The 17,825-nt window shown below is 38.9% G+C and overlaps 1 protein-coding gene across 1 annotated transcript in view; it reads right to left on the reverse strand.

The window, feature by feature from the left end:
• Positions 1-13,006, reverse strand: part of LOC139760519 (uncharacterized) — a 90,488-nt gene extending 77,482 nt beyond the window's left edge. Inside the window, exon 1 of the mRNA XM_071683817.1 lies at positions 12,650-13,006. The gene's annotated coding sequence lies outside the window, so the exon portion shown is untranslated. The remainder of the gene's footprint in view (positions 1-12,649) is intronic.
• Positions 13,007-17,825: the final 4,819 nt, after the last annotated feature.

The following is a 17,825-nucleotide window of genomic DNA, read 5'->3' on the forward strand; positions in this document are numbered from 1 at the left end:
AAGTAAAGTTATAAGACCGGCACGGATCGGTTAACTCGTTATGACAATCAAACCGACTACGATGACTCTACCTCAAACTATTTATCCAACTCTAGCAAATCCTAGCCCATTTTTCTCATCAAAATGTATTATAACTTTTTCGATTATTTCGTTTTCTTCTATACTATGATGTCTCAAAATTTTTCTCTGCTTGAAGTTGAAAATGACACATCTTTCATACACACTCTCAACTTTCAGGTTTGTATTTTCTTGATTCATACAGATTCACACACAACTAGTGGAATATCTCCGACATTCACCTACCATGACGAGAAAGGTATAGCGATTACTTGTTATTATTGGAAGTTGAGTCTGGTACTCCGAAGGACCCATGGGTTGTGGATCTCTTTTAAAAACTTAAGTCGTTAGACCATGTTCTGAATGGAGTCACTTTGACATCTTCATCTGGGTGATGCTGACGTTTACTTGTAAACTATCAAGAAAACGTAGCACGTATTTAAGCTCTCGTTATGCTGTCCAAAAGGCAAGTGTTTTCGGTTTAGTGATGGATGTATTATGTGGAAATGAATATTCATGAAATATAACAAATACATTAATCATACAAATATGACCTCACGCATCTATTTTTAGGCGCTGACGCATATGCAGTATATATATTGGAAAGGATCACAATTTTGCGCGTGATCAAGCACATTCGTGTTTCATTTTTCCCCGTAGACTCATACGAATATATATATATATATATATATATATATATATATATATATATATATATATATATATAGATAGATAGATAGATAGATAGATAGATAGATAGATATATAGATAGACAGGTAGATAGATAGATAGATATAGATAGATAGACAGATACGTGTATATAGTACTTGCAAGGGTGAGAATACATAAGGTCACATATGTATAGATTTATTTCCGTAGAAAAACCTCCTGGTAATACACACACAGAAAAAAAAGCTGAATCACAGAGGTATGTGGCAATCACACAGAGTGCGGCGTGTTTGTGCGGGAGCAGAGATGTGTGTATACCTACGATCAAAATGGTTAAGCGGTTCTTTGCAACTGTTTTTAAACTGATTTTCTAAATTACCGTTAAACAATGAAACATTCATATATGTCCTAACCAATCTGAAATTGGCATATCCTTCGGTGTTGCCAAGGTTCTGTACTTAAATATCAACAAGGCTAAGGAAGGATGGCTATGAAACTACAAAAAACTTTAGGATGGAGAGAAACTGATCACGAAACGCAGCATGAGTCTTGATTTACACTGCCTTCTTCGACCGCTACCTGTGTGTTTCTAGGGTATCCATCCCTCTCCCACGATCTGCTTGAACTATACCCTTATCATCTACAAATCAAAGGTCATGCGTCATACAGTAACTCATCATAAATATAATCCAACACCTAACCCTATATTTTGTGCGCGAAATTCCATTCACAGCTCAGAACATCAACAAGAGGTTCACCCTTAACCTTTCCCCCCTCCTATGGTTGCAACATTTACGCTTCATATATCACGTCCTTGACCCCCTTAACAAGAACAGTGTTTATTCTAAACCTATTTGTATTTCATTCTACATTTTCTACGTGGCTGTTAATAAAGAATATTGTGTGTGTTTCCCTTAGTTGTTCTTAAACAATTCATGAGAATATTACTTTCAACTACATGGGACACAAATAAGGTCCGTGCGTATTGGGAACCCGCATACTAAGACCTGATTATTCCAGCCAGATGTACAGGTTTCCCATACATGCAGTAGTACCAACGTGCAGAAGCGATCGTTGCCTAGATATTCGGTTATAAATACTTTTGTAGCTTGCGCTTTTATGGGTATGTAAAGATACTCGACTACCTATAATTCTAATTTTCTTTCACGGCATTCCAAAAGTGGACGCAGAACTTCCTTCCAACAATTTGAAAAAAAGAGAATTCCCTATTCCTTCAATACTTCCTTATTGTTTAACGAACGTTTCGTCGCGATATCAGTAATAATATACCCAAAACAAGCATTAGTTTACATAAAAACTGCTGGCAATACTGTAAACTCACAGGTGGCGCGCGAACGGTGGGAAAACTGCCAGCAAGGAATGGCGGGAAGTTTTGGCGGGAAAACGCTCTAACTAAATTTGCCACGGAAAATATCATACTCCGTCACATACACCTAAATCATAGTCTGCGTTATAAAGTTCAATACAAGTCAAAGTAATTCCTGATTTTACCAGCTCAGATCAATGTGTTACCCAGTGACACTCGTAAAATGTAAATGTAACGGTCTGATTCTCTGAGACTGAGATTTGTGTGCGATTGGCATGGAGGCAGCTGTAAATATAATACAAGGAGATTTACTGAGTGTTATTGTATCCGTGAGACCCGATAAGAATGATTCTAATGACAGAAAATGGGGGTTCTATTCATTCGAGTTTGGGCATGTCTCCATACGCATCCGGATAGAGGAATAACAAAATATATGGTTTTTGTGTATGTGGTTGCTTGAATGTCTCAGACAAAATGTATATGGTTTCTTTCAACCACTCCGAATAATAATGTATTAACATTTTGCTAGAGATTTCCAGGCCTATTGACTATAGTTGTTGCTCTTACTAAAACAACTTGTTTCTTACCTGATACATAGGAAACAAAATAAAAAAAAATGATTTAATGCCTATCGGTTTGATTTCACTATACATGTTTCTACTAACCCAAGCTTGCTGAACTGTCAATGTTTCTATTTTTTCGTACAAATTTACTTGAATATGAAAAAAATATATAATACAAGCACTTCAACACCTGGGACATCTGCTAGGGCTTGCTGCTAAACTTTTAGCTCCTGCTACCAACTTAAGAGGGTCTCGATGGCCGTTTCCCCGACTGGTATGTGATCTTTAAACCTTCGCCAATCTTACGGAACCACGAACTACCACCTATCCTTGTGGTATTTCTCGCTGTAAGAAAAGTTGCACATACAATCTGGACGCCATAGTGCAACTTCCAAGTCATGCATTTCCTATGTATGAAATAAAAGCACTTCCTGAATCGTGAAAAAATGTACCATAAACATTAGCTATCATATTTCTCATGTGAATCATGAGATATTCATGGGCAGGACATAATGTTCACCTTCCTGTTGCGTCCTAGTGTGAAAACTTCAAGCAGTTGCAAAACACCCGAGGCAAATATTTGTCTGGGTTTCGAAAGCAGGTGCCAGGAAACTGTCCATGATATGATCAGAGTCCGTTAGGAAATTTCATGAAGTAATTTTTCGCCCAATCTCTATGTTCGGACTGTGACTGAATACGTCGAAGTATTGCGATAAGGGAAACCAAAGACGAACCTACATTATAATACTGAGGTTCCACTTCAAGCATGCTATGATGGCTGAACCATAAGTAACATTACCAGTTTTACCTCACCAGAAAATATATATACTTCATAAATCAATAATGGCATCTAAGAACGTGAGATTATGAAGACAGTTGTTCGTTTATGCATTACATATAGACGAGGTGGTTCAACGCGGCCAGACGTAGGATATTACCCGCTGTCTCAGACCTCCTTACCCAGCGTTTCCAGGAAGGCGATCTGCGTCATATTCGCCATAAATGGATAACAGTAAAGATTTTACTACACTAAGCTCTTTATGCCCACGAAATAGTAATATTACGTTCCTCGCGACTTATCATTAAGTTTTTCGTATATTCTTATAATGTTATTCAGCATGCACAACGTGTTGGAGCGTTTTGTAGCACAAGCGGTTTAACACTTTACTATTGTAGCTTAATACCTACAACTGTCTTCCATAAATTCATCGTATCGGGATCGTATAATGTAATACTGTTAAACTGACTTAGAACCTATTTTTTTCGCTTGCAATTTCGTGTCTCTAACGTCAACACGAATAACCTATTTGAAATATTTCAGAAAAATTCTCTTCAGTAAATCAGTAACCGTCAAGATCAAACAGTTCACTAAGTATAAACGTTCTGAGGAAACCACCAAAAGTTATGTACCGCTCAGATTCCATACGCAACACATGTCTCAACTGTACATTATTAGGTTCAGTTCTCACTTCTCCTACTCCCTTGCGCTAGTACTAACATGTGCTCCATGAGACAGGTGTCACAAATCCCGGGCAGGAACGGCTGGAATGCGGCGGGAATGCACACATGTCGGTGGAAATCAGTCGGGCACCACCGCTATGCCACCTGCTGCCAATTGGCCGCTATGGGGCTGGTTGGTGGGGTGAAGTGCGGGCGACTGTGACGTATGGAAGTCCAGGGTTGTTGAGATTTAAGGTAAATTATACTTTACACATAATGTGAAATTACAAATCAAATGTCCTTATCTATTCTACTCCAAACTTAAACGGAAGAAATGAGGCTTTTTTTTTCTAACTTTCCTCTACTTTGAGCTTTTCTGTGTTCCCAAAAAAGTTATAATTCATTACAGTGAAATAATGATGAATTACTCCACAACACTGCTTTATACGATGTCACTGTAGTAAAAATTCTTTCAGACAGGTAATCTTTGAGGAGCGTACTTGACGTGTACAATGTAAATCTACCTGGTTTAACTTAAAAAACTGGCCATCACAAAGACATACTGGGTTCAAGTTAGTTAGCCATAACTAAAGTAATACTATACCATTAACCTGTGCAAAAGCTGAGTCATGCCACTGCGTTTCTATAATGTTAACCTGAAATAATTCCTTATATTAATCCTCATACGACACAACCGTTGAGCTGAAATTTGCACAGCACGTAAAGGTACCAGTATCCTCTCTGTTTCAAGAAACAGACAAAAATCAACCAACACAATTCCAGACAAAGCTTTGAGTCAGGTACCGAGAAACAACAAACTTACAAACACTGGGACAAATCAAAGGCTTCCCGCTGCCGGCCAACAACGATGCTCAGTTCTAGACGCGCCTCGCTCTCACACTGATTTTTTCCCCCCTTACAATGTCTTCTTACTACCGCTCCCATTCTCGCAAAAAGGTTTTCAAATAAAATCTATTTACAGTTCAGGTCTGTACAACTACCTTAAGAAAGAGATTGTTTGCAGTAATTAAGAGAAATAAATATTTCTTAGCCAACACAGCCCTTTTATTGACAGTTTTTTGCTTTCTTACACGGTTTTTTGCACTCGGCTGAGCTTGACTGTGTTCGATTCCCTTCACCTTAATATGATCACTACCTCTTATTGCTCTTTGCACCCATCTGCCGTACCTAGTTCTATCCCGTTGTCTCTGCAATCGCTAATCTAAAACAAAAATAGATAAAATACTAATTCCATGCAGATATTGTGTGTGGGCTTCACAAAAGAAAATGCCTGACTGGAGGGGGAGCAAGTTACTAAAAAAAAAACGTGCATGAAAGCAATATTCTTTCCTGTTCCACATATGCAGCTAATCAACTTTAATCATGACTGGCTTATCAGAAATATTAAGAGTAAGAGAAAAATGGGAGAGCTTCACATCCCAATAGTTATGAAATTTTGCCAGCAATCAATGCTCTTAATCTTTTACTTATATCATGGATTCTCTTTTATTGTTAAGTTTGATAGAAATTATTTTAAGGTACTGAGGCCTTGTCATATGGTACAAGCATAACAGATCCTGCCATTTGCTAATTACATGCATGTCCACCGAAGTAACATAGTGCCAACAATACTTAAGTACAAGAAACATTTTTGTAAATCTTATAACAGTAACTTCGCGTTCAATGATGAGAATCTTGGAGACTTCCCATTTTCATACCAATGAAATATGAGTTTATTATATCGACAAAATTAATAAGATAATACTAATTTTTCAGAAGTGAGCAACAGACATAAGGGGACCACTACTAACAGTAGTTGGTATCGTTGACGAGTCCTGTGGAGGGAGACCCCGCTGCACACAGCACAGCGCTGGCTGGCGCGCAACAGACTGTTTAGTTCCTCATAACGGCGAAATTTCTTTTTTTGGATTTCGGTTTATTGCTGTAACCATAACTGTTTTACCATTCAATGAAGCTACCAATGAAGTCTCCTTATTCAATACGTTACTGGTAACAACTTCTGCATTAAAATAGAAAAAGGAAAACATGAAAGAAATACCGGCAGACTAGGGTACGATTTCCAGGGTATTCTCATACTATGTAGGGCGTCTTGTGTGTTTGTCCGAGGAACAATAGGAAATGGGTTTTGTAGATTTCCGATACAATCGTTTTCGCTGCGAAATATCAATGCGGTATTACTTGTAAAATCTACCGAAACTCTACACAACCACCAAACTGCCTGCTTGAGAAAGTGTTATTCTCGGGTTCCTAAATGATGATACAATGTGGGAATAGTCTCCTGATGAACAATAGCGTTCACCCTAACGGGGTCAGCTCTGCTGCTCTCCCCTCGCCCGTTGCTCACCTGCGCCGACACTGTAGGCATCTCATTCTACCCGTAACCGGTTCTGCAATTTATTCAAAATCAATATCCTTCACTGCAACATAATGGACACTCGGACACCAATAACTAAATGAATATCACTGCCATCAGTTTCATACAGACCAGGGGTCATTACAGAGTATCTGGTTACCCAAAATCATTGGTAATTCCTAATTGTCAACTCCATAGGTTCCCACGCTTAGGGGGCAAGTTCCTCACAACCACACACTACTTATATTTAAAATGGTTTGAGTTAGTTTCTTTTTGCTTCATACAGTTCCCAAGTTCATTATTTTTCAAAAGATGAGCACACAACGTCTTCCAATGAAAAACGAGAACATCTATGTGGCTTTTCCAGTGAGACAATCTGTATCATACGATTGGAGTGTCTGGAAATTGAAGCAAGTATTAGTGAAGAAATTCTGAACAGTCTTTGAGAACACGTGAAACTTTCATGCAAATTTTTTAAGAGGAGTGTACAACGCATCGGCTCGAATGGCTGATGTTTATCTTCTCACAGGTTTAAACTGATGGAACTGCGCAGGTCCGATGGCCCTTACTGTATACAAAAAATGGCAAACGCAGGGAAGTCTTCAGTTGTTTACGCAGCGTTGTTCATGCAAGTAATGCGTATGTGCTTTACCGTATGTATGGGTTCTACTACAAATTACGATGCACATATGCTACTGACATGCCACTAAGCTACTGACTGCCCAGGAGAGTGATCAGTGTTTTTCAACATCTATTTATATATTTATTCTTTTTTGTAACAAAGTTCGGACACAGTTTCAGAAAACCAATAGATAACTTGCAATAGCAATAGCGATGAACGTTCAAAACTTTAACCAATCACACTGAAATGACATCTCTTATACTGCTACTGAGACAAACCACACTTGGCAAGATATTTGGACTTAATGCCCTAGAGTATGGAGTGCCCTTCAGTGGTCAACACAAACACAAACTTTTAACAAGATAATCCCTATCATTACTAGGTCATCTATTCAAAACGCCGCCTACGTAGAACAGCCTTTTCAAAAAGAATATGTGACTTTTATACGCATCCTAGAAAATTCTTACGATCGTCTACTGCATTCATCACAGTCATTATATCTTACTAGAATCGAAAAAAAGTTGGAATACATTGAAAAAAAAAATAATCCTTAACTGTATACTTGTCTGCTTTGTAGCTTCACCACGGAAGCTTAGCATCTAACCAATGTCGCTGCTGGCCTACAAGTTCCTAGGAAGGGCATCAGTGAGAACTACCACACCTGGTCAACCTGGGGCGCGAGTCAAGCACTCTGGCTTGGCAAGAGTCTCAGGCTTGTATCAGTTGAAATTCCTCTTAAAAAGTGCAGAGGAATTCTCGCTCAACATAATCCTGACTAAGATGTTTCAGTATATTCATAGGTATAATTTTCTCTCATCAATCCACCGGACATTATGGTATTTGAAAATAATGACGACACCAGTTGTCAATCTATTCTTTAGAAAGGCTATAAAGGTGTGCACGTCATGCATCCCCTTAAAATACGAGACAATTTGAAGCCTATTTACTTCTTTGTCGTTATTATCGAAGGCTCCAGTCAAAAACAATAGCCCTAATTAAGGCCAGGTTTTGGTACACCGAAATAAAGAAAAAATGAAAAGCTCAATCTACGTGCTTTTGAGGTGGAAAGTCTGCCTATGAAGAAAGGGCAGGTCCTAAGTACAGAAGAACAATATGATTAAGTAAAGATTCAAAGCTCAGCAGTGTCTGGTAAGAAATGACATCACGGAGCTTACCCATACGTTGTCAAGAACCACGGAGTAATCACGTGCTGCGCTGGCACTATGTATTCCAGTTAATGGCCGAGGCACACAAGCAGACAACTGTCGAGAGCAAAGCTGAAGTAATACGTGAAGATCAAAAGAAAAACCTGCTACAGTGCGGCGCAAGGAAGTTGAGGTCAGACTGGGAGAATAAATCCGCTTCCTTCAGAAGTATCTTCAGCACGGACAGCTGGAACCGTTTCACATGCGAAAGCAGTATTCCAAACAAGGACGAATCAATCCCTTGTATATCGGCAGAAATCTTATGTAAGACAAATTCTTCGTCATCAAAACAGGTCTTCCTTCTTTTAAACACATATGTGTAATTGAAGGGTTTCTAAGATCAAGCGAGACGGTCAATACAGTGTTAGCAGTTCTCGAGTAGTTGCACCATCAATCCGTCTTTTTCTTTTTCCTTGTGGCAAAATGAAAACTTATATTACGGTAAAAGCAAGGTCATCGAGTTGAGTATCAAAAAAAAAAAAAAATATTCAAGGTTGGAAAGTTGTGAAGAACTTTAGAATAGGAAGTTACTGCGTTTCAAAATCGTTAAGCTTTATAAAGACTGTGACGAAATGAGACGTCCATCATGCAAGGGAGCAAATTCAAAATAGGTGGAGCGTATGGGTGAACTGTTACTTGTTGAGGGAGACTGTTGATACTTGTTGATAAAAAGAAAAAAAGTAGGACGCTGGAAATAAGATAGAACCCTGAGGGAAACCGCTATGAACAAGGAGTAGACCAATCAAATATATATTTGACAAAACTGGAAAAGCTTGATTTGACAGAGCAGAGTGATGAGATACTCAAGTGAAAGGAACGTGAAGGAAATGAACCCCGAAGCCACATCCTAACCAAAGCTTTCGAGAGAACCTTGGTTAGTCTTTTCGCGATGATAAAACTATAGTAACCGGCTAACACATTTGGGTTTCACCTTCGGGAGCCGTGCTGATGATCAGAAAGAAAACTGTAAGGTCCAAGATGCCTTGGACCTTACAGGCAAATGATGTTTTGGCCTTTAAAATACAATGGGACGATTGCTGGAAGAGTTCGAAACGTCACCATTCCTTAAGATGGACTCTGCCTGCATGTTTCTATGAAGCACTTTTTATTTCTGATTTGTGAAAAAGACCACTAAACACGCACTCCTTTAAAACACGAGGAGTTAACGCCATTTGGTCAATACGCCTTGTGGTACCCAGAGAAAGAAATGCTTTCTGGACTTCACAAAGAGATTATTAAGAGGAACATGGGATTAATAACTGCATCACAAGATTAAGGAATGTCAGTCATTCAAGGGGGTCAGCAGTGAAAACAGTAACGTTGGAACGAAAAAGCTAAGACAAATTAGAATGACAGTTGCTAAATAATTCTGACAAAAGACTTAAAAGACTTATCAGTGGACGAAAGATTCCCTTTGGCCACGTAAATGCCATATCTAAAGCGATGTCGTGTGAAGATGACAAATAAATGAGTTAAAGGGTTTTTCCAGGCCCCTCGCCAGCATGGCCTCATAATAGGGGAAGATGAACCATAAACTGGAAAAAGGGACAGTCTTAGAGAAAATGTAAGCCTCAATTCGCGTTGTACGCTTAACAGAATTAAGCATACCCCCAAGGAACAGCATATCATATGCATATGAAATTCTGAACTCCGTTATACTAATCTTATTTCTAAAAAAGATCTCTTCGAAGTTTCAAAAGGTTTAACCAATATATTTCATGAGTTCATAAATAGATTATGTTCGCACACGGGATAATGGCAGCACAAAATGCAGGCAGCAACAGCGTTTGAGTGTTTTCCGATTCATTCGAAACCTGATAACCCATGGAACCTCCAAAGTTCCGTCAAGCTCTTCTTAAACAAACACTGCAACTCATACCATTTTTGTTTAAGAAAGACGATTTAACATAAAATTGCTTAGATGCAAGACACTTAAAAACTGACGTATAAAAATATGGGACAGTGAACTTGCTTTGAACTTGAAAACTTTCTTATACTGTACACTTCTAAGTTGTTCTTGCCACCTTTAAATGTCACGTTGGTCATCAGGCTTTAAAACAGTAGTGTCCGAAAAAAAAAACATAATCACCCCTCCCCCTACATATTTTATAAGGCGATAGATGGTTAAGGTTATTGTGGTTACAAGCATATGACGCTCTCAGGGTGAAATCATTACACATGTGGTCGCTGAGTAGCGTTTCTAACGATGCGAGCTAAGCACCAGCAAACTGCCTCGTGTACCTCAAGCTATCTTCAGGGAACTAAGCTCTGTCTTAACTCCATAATGCCACTTAATTTTGGGAATTTCCCTTCTGGGCGGTATATTTAATTTCCTTGTGATTCATGATGGTTGGCTCTTAGCTTTCCAAAGAGAAAAAGCCGAAGTTCTCGTCTGGAAACAAGAGAATATGGGTACACACGAGATTTTGAAGCTCACCGAGCGCTCAAAATGTCCAATCAAGCAGCTGCTTCCTACAAAATCTCATCAGCGCCACGCCTCATTCAAATCCAAACCCTATGGACCCAAAACATGGACCTAGAATACTTCGGGAAACTTGCTAATTCCATACCCAGACGTCTGCAAATGGTATCTAAGGCCAAAGGAGAGATGACAAAGTAATACAATGCGTGACGAGGCTTTGAAAACCCAAAAGTAGATCGAGAAGACTTTCTGGCAAGTTGCTACGCGTACGCAGGGATACCTGCTTTGATTTACTAATCGTACGCCTAGCACATCATATAAGGCGATGAGTTATGTAAATCTAGGGAAATATGGGATTACTTATTGTAAAAGTCGCTTAATCTTAAATGGTAGCCGAAATGATGGCGTAAATATTATGAACTATATATTCTGGTGGACGCTCGCGATGTCGTCTGTTCGTTTACCTTCGGCACTATGTTAGCAGCGCTTTTTCCTGTAACTAAATTATTCAATCATAATTTAAAGAAATCTTGATTAGTTTCGACTAAAACATTTTAATAATCTAAAGAAATCTTGACTTCTAGGGAGGTTAGTTGAGGTTTCCTTAAGCTCTGCTGAATTTCCACATTACCAACCTCACATCTATGATCCACGCACTTTCCCTGATATCTAATACCGTTCAGTTTGAGAGATAAGACTGGTCGGTCCTCCAAGTTATTTCTATAAACAACGCCGGGGTACCTGCCATCATGCTTCTCTATTTATTCACGCTAGGACGGTGCTGTATACCTTTAGTACAATAACGATTCTCTCTTCTTGTTTATAAGATTTTCTTTCCTTCCATAAGTATATTCAATAATAAAAACTTACACTGAGAAGTCACGCTGGAATATTCAATATATGTAAGTTTATGGCAGCTTGCTGAAGGGTTTGATAGAGTGAGCAAACCAAAACAAATTCCGTCGGCGTCATCGTAGCCACTGCCAATAGTTTTAACTAGGCACAAAAAGAGCCCTCCAAAGAAAATGAGCCGCAATAAATTGATCCATCCATTATGTTCACTGTGCGTTTGAATTTATAGTGTCAGTTACCTATTCGTAAAGTTAGAATGCCTATTTCCTGGATTAACATCATGTTCGACACCACATTCCCTCTTTTCGAATAAAACAGTTCCGCATACCTCCCTGAGTCTTTGCAGTCAAAACACCACTTTAATACAATAGCTAAATATTGTCTTAAACATCTGTGCAGTATTCCATCTTTGTCTATACTAGTATCTTTCACTGTAAGGTACATTTATCAAGTGTTCAGCTGTCCATATGTCCTGTTTTCCTGTACCACATCCTAACCCTACGTGGTTTAACATGGAATTTGCCTGTTTGGGTTTTTGATCATTTTCCTGCTTGATCACAACAACGATCTAAATGCACACAAACAGGAAGGCAGGTGATTTGTTCTCATTACACCAACTTGCGGAGAGCAAAATATACGTGCAAAATTAGGGAAAAGGAGTTTTCGTAATTGGGAGCGATCCCATAGTTCTGCAGGCTTGGCAAATTTAAGCAGAGGCAACGAGCAATCTCGCGATGTGTTTTGTTTAGGTTTTGAAGGAAAAGAAATTATGGCGAATTCCCACTGAACAACTGAAGTATGATAAAATTGTGGGATCTCTTGTGAACTCGCTTTCTGTCTGAGCCTGCACAAATCGGGATCCGTTCCCGGTTCTTGCGGGAATGCCGAAGATAAAAATTGGATCATGTGACGTTTAGCTCTTGATTTTTCGCATTTATCCTAAACAAAATAATACAATTCCCGTTCTTCGAATTGCCTACATAATATTCGTGTGAATCTTGCTAAATCCTATAACTCTTCTTCTTTACAATAAGTCATTCAACACAGGTGGTGCAAAGAAGTAAATATCTACCAGGATAGTTCTAGCATACTCTACATACATTTTCCCTTCTACTTACGGTAGGATGCGACGGTTCGTGTACTCGGTATCAAGAACCCTTCATTTGTTGCTTCATTTGTCTAAGTTTTCAAGAATCCATGTTCAAAATTCACTACTCATCAAAAATGTCCATGAAATTATTTATCACTTCACGACCACCATCACAGACCTCAGCTAGGTCACGGACAACCCTCTTCAGAGTCACCAACTATATTTTCAAAGTTATCACTGATCTCTTTGAAATCCTAACTGAAAAATTACATATTTCTGAGTCTCCTTGCTAATTATATAAGACAGTTCACATGGAACACACAAAATACCGCGTATACAACCACAAACCCATCACGATTCACGACCTAACAGTTCACAATAGCGTGTGGCAGCTTTGGCTCTGGCGGTGGTATGTTTCGGAGGGTTTTACCCTTAGGGTATACAACTTTTACATCTCAATTACATTGTAATTTTATACATAACTCTATAAATATATTTACAATAAGACTATATACTAGAAAAGTCCTACAAATTGTAAACAATAAATTATGAAACGTTTTCTACATAAACCAAAACATTTCCCAATTATTAATCACTTTGTCACCACTATCAGTTGCTTCTGTTATGGTGGTATTCTTGTTCGTTAATTTTTTTAACATCAAGTACAAACTGGATATCTTTCATCTTTTACGATGCTATAGCTACTATTGCATACTGAGTGTGATGTATCTTCGCAGCTGGTGGAGGCAAATCAACCTATCCAGTACTTATTGTAAAAGTACAGACAGACAGACAGACAATTAGAATCTACAAATGAATTCATTTTCTATTGTTTACATATAAAGGGAGAAAATGACCGACGCTCGGCTTACAATGATTTGTGCATCTCTAATTACCCAAAGTTTCTGCAAGATGCACAACCCGTAATAATGCAACTGTGATACAACTTGTGATATAACCAGTCCAGACAAAACTTTCTCTACAGTGCAAAGAATTCATATTTTAGTCTCTCACCCTGCATCTCTTTAATGACAGAACACTTGAACATCTAAATCACTTAAATTTCCTCACAGTTTGTGACTTGCCGGAAGCAGGGCGGGATATAGTCTACTCACTTAATAAAGTGAAGTACTGAATGCGATGAGCGACAAGTACTCTTGTGTTGCCCCATTTTACATACCTGCGCCGCGATATGACTACGACTATTGCTGCCCTCGAGCCGTAATATACACTGCCGGACTCCTTGAGAGTACATGGAAGGACCTTCACGCTTACTAAACAAGTGTAGCACAGTCATGGTGGACCGGGAAGGAAACCTCTTCGTGTTGCCTGAACTATGATAATAGGACCTTGACGTTAAATGGACGACTGTACAAGAAGCTTGACGCTTGTCTGGATGACAGATCGAAAAACTGCTGAGCCTGACTGGATGGAAAGTCAAAAACTGATGTTGTGTGATACGTACCCAATACTGTAGGTGGATGACACTGATCAAACGAATTTGGACTTAGGTCGGGGACTAAGTTATGTCATCCTGATGATCAGATCAAACCCATATCATGCTCTTGCCGATAGTGTGCACACATGATCTTGCAGCAAGCAATATTGATTAAACCCTTCAGTAAGACGGTAAATCTTTGGGTATGGTGAGACTTGGCCTTTGACCTCACCTGTGTTAGACCTAGTTAACGCCATCATACCCCAAAGGTCATACTGTCATTATGTTTTATACACTGCCGCATTAACTTGTCATTACGTAGAACAAGCAAATATCTTAAAAGGAAACCGTGCTCATTCCAAAGGTGTGTATGGATACCAATCAGATTATCCGAATTTTTATCGTTGGGTTCTTTACACATCATGTTTTATCAAGAAACATTCGTTGTATTTGAAGACAGATCTTTCAGTTGCAATCCTTGTAACTCGTCTGTGAACCATCTAATATATAAATCCCAATTGTGGAACCTAACCTGAAACACTAGCCATCTGTTAGTGAAAAAGATAATATAACAAACATTTTTGGAAGCCGATGATAACAATAATGGTTCGTTTCAAAAGGCACTTTTGCAAGAAATGGTGATAAAAGATGGGAAATGTGCAGGTTTACAAAGAGGTGTTGCAATATGAAAGAAATTATGAAAAAAAAAAAATGGACTGTGTGAGTGTAGCAAGAAACGGTGAAGACCTTGTTGGCACGGCAAGTCAGTTCATAGAAATAAGTCAGTTTCTTAAAAATAAGGTACTCTGAAGAGACGAGGTAAGATGAAAAGGTGAGTTCACGAATTTCAAATAATTTTGAGGCGTGGAGCAATCATTCAGACAGCAGTTATAAAGGATGGATTGACTATTGGACATCGAAGTGTGGGAAATGTACCATAATGAATTAATAAAAAGACAAGCTGTCAATGGTGGCACATCTCTCATGAAGTAACAATTATCCGACTGCAGTTCTTGCTCAGCCTAACTAACATACGGTCAAGTGACAATGTAAAGACAGCAAACGTTGCATGCAGAATTAATGTTCCAGTAATATTCCGTGAAGAATAATTAGGAAAGTATAGTAAATGAAACGTTTAAATGAAATAAACACAATCACACCACTGCGGTGATGAGTGACCACTGTGGTTAGTTTCAGTTACCGAGGAAGGGCCAGAGTTTCCTTGGCCTGGTGGGGCATAAAATGGCCTACAGACTCGTGTGAAAGAAAACATATAATTTTCTTTTTTTTTTTTTGGGGGGGGGGTGATCTAGATTTCTGCAGTGCCTTGCCCACACATGAAAAGCCTTGTCAAAATTTTGAGCACAACGGTACGGCCTTTTTTATCACGACAGTACAACCCATGAGAATGGCCAAGTAAAACTATCATAACTAAGGTTCCTATAATCGGTGGGTTAGTGACTATCTGTTAACAGTTAGGATTCATACTAACCGTGTATGCTGCATAACTAGAATCCATACCATTCCTGGAATGAGCAGCTATGATCCATACCATCCACAGACCATACAACTTGGCTACATACCATCCGTGGAACATACAGCTAGGATACATACCATCCGTGGAACGTACAGCTAGGCCACATACCATCCGTGGAAGATACAGCTAGGCCACATACCATCCGTGGAAGATACAGTTAGGGTCCATACTATTCATGGAACATACAGCTAGGCTCCATACCATCAGCTGAACACATCCTGAAAAATCGTCCCCACATGACCCTTTGCTTAATGGTGATGAAGCATACGGCTAAGCGTACGAGTGTTGCCAGTGCAGCTTCCCACATACCCCTGAAGTGGTGGCAATGACGTAATGAGTAAAGTAATATAACATCCCTTACCTTAATTGGTAAGAATTCGTTCCATTACCATTTTTCTATTCATGTCATTACCTTCATTGTTTCAAAATCGCCAAATATACCTTTTGCCGGCCACTGTATCCGACTGTTAGGAGGCAACGTCAATAAATGACTTGTACCACTTCTCTCTTTAAAGTGGTCTTAAAGACAAATCATACCTCATTATAACATGTTTTGACTATAAGCATGACTGTCATCAGCATCAGATAAAACTAACATCATTAGTATATGCACACACCTGAGTTTACTGATTGATATTATAGATCTACATAGAATAGCAGATTGTTAAGTTTGGTTAACGTTATAGAGACAACAGGCAGTGGATAAAAAAAATCACATATTCCTTTTGATATACATTTTTGGTAGCTGTGGCACAGTCATGAGACTCGTGAGTGACGGTGGTTAAAGAAGCACGTTACTGATACTTCCCAGTCTATAAATACTGAAGTACTGGGGATAAAATGCCGAGATAACAGCTCTAATCCAGTAGTTCAGTGACCAAGCAGCTGTTTGGTATGGCCGGCAGCGGAATCATCGTCTATCTAACCCCCAGAGAGCTATCATCAACCTCCGCGCACCGTGGCCGGGGTCAGCGTTTGATTAACAGTATAAAGTATGTAAACATAAAACACTGCTATAAGTATGTAAAGCTTTACATACTTTGCCAACCACACTTCGAAATCTCATACACACACACACACACACACACACATATATATATATATATATATATATATATATATATATATATATATATACACGAACATAGTGCATAGAAGCGCGCACCTTCATAGAACATACAAACCTCCAACAGCCAGGATCGAACCCGGGACCCCTGTTCGGTTACATTCCCGCCTCTTGCACAGGGGTCCCGGGTTCGATCCTGGCTGCTGGAGGTTTGTATGATTATATATATATATATATATATATATATATATATATATATATATATATATATATATATATATATATATATTCCTATGAGTCCACGGGGAAAATGAAACACGATAAGTTCCCAAGTGCACTTTCGTGTAATAATCACATCATCAGGGGAGACACAAGAGAGAAATACAAGTCAGTTGATATACATCGAAGAGACGAAGCTAGGACGCCATATATATATATATATATATATATATATATATATATATATATATATATATATATATATATATATATATATATATATATATATATACACACACACTAGAAAAACGTATTTGCAACCTCTGAGATGTAGCACAAGCGGTTTAACAATACAAACCCATCGAACAATCTACTCCCTCCCTGTTACACGCGTCAAGAAAGAAGATAAAAGAAATTTGTGGAAGGTATTGACCGAGATTTAAATTACTGCCCGCATAAAAACTTTGTAAGTGCCATGAAACTATTTTATCAGTCTTTTCTGGCAAACGCATTCTAATAATTGCTTCTTTAAACTTACCCAAAACTTCATCCGGAAATCGGAACGAAATCATAAAACATATGTGGAACAGATAACTAAAACTAACAATACTCTACCTGAAATATGATTCCAGATGTTGAAATCCGATAACAGATGAGCTTGAGCACTTTCTACAAGGGCATGGCAAGTTGAAAAACTACCTGGAAACATTAAAAATTCACTAGCGTGTACAAATGAAACTGGGCAATTCCTCGCAATACCTTACCTCTCTTGTTTGGCAATCGATAAACAAGTTCGTCAGATGTGGTTAGAGCACCCCATGGGGCGTGAAGGGCGTAGGAAATATCAAGAGAAGGTTCGAGGCGGGTGGGCAGTGTGACGGGCCTTCCAGGTGGTCGCGGGCGGCGGGCGGCGGTACCCTCACAGACCCGCTAATGACCGAGCG

This window comes from Panulirus ornatus, chromosome 37 (assembly GCF_036320965.1).
Source record: "Panulirus ornatus isolate Po-2019 chromosome 37, ASM3632096v1, whole genome shotgun sequence".
Taxonomy (NCBI): domain Eukaryota; kingdom Metazoa; phylum Arthropoda; class Malacostraca; order Decapoda; family Palinuridae; genus Panulirus; species Panulirus ornatus.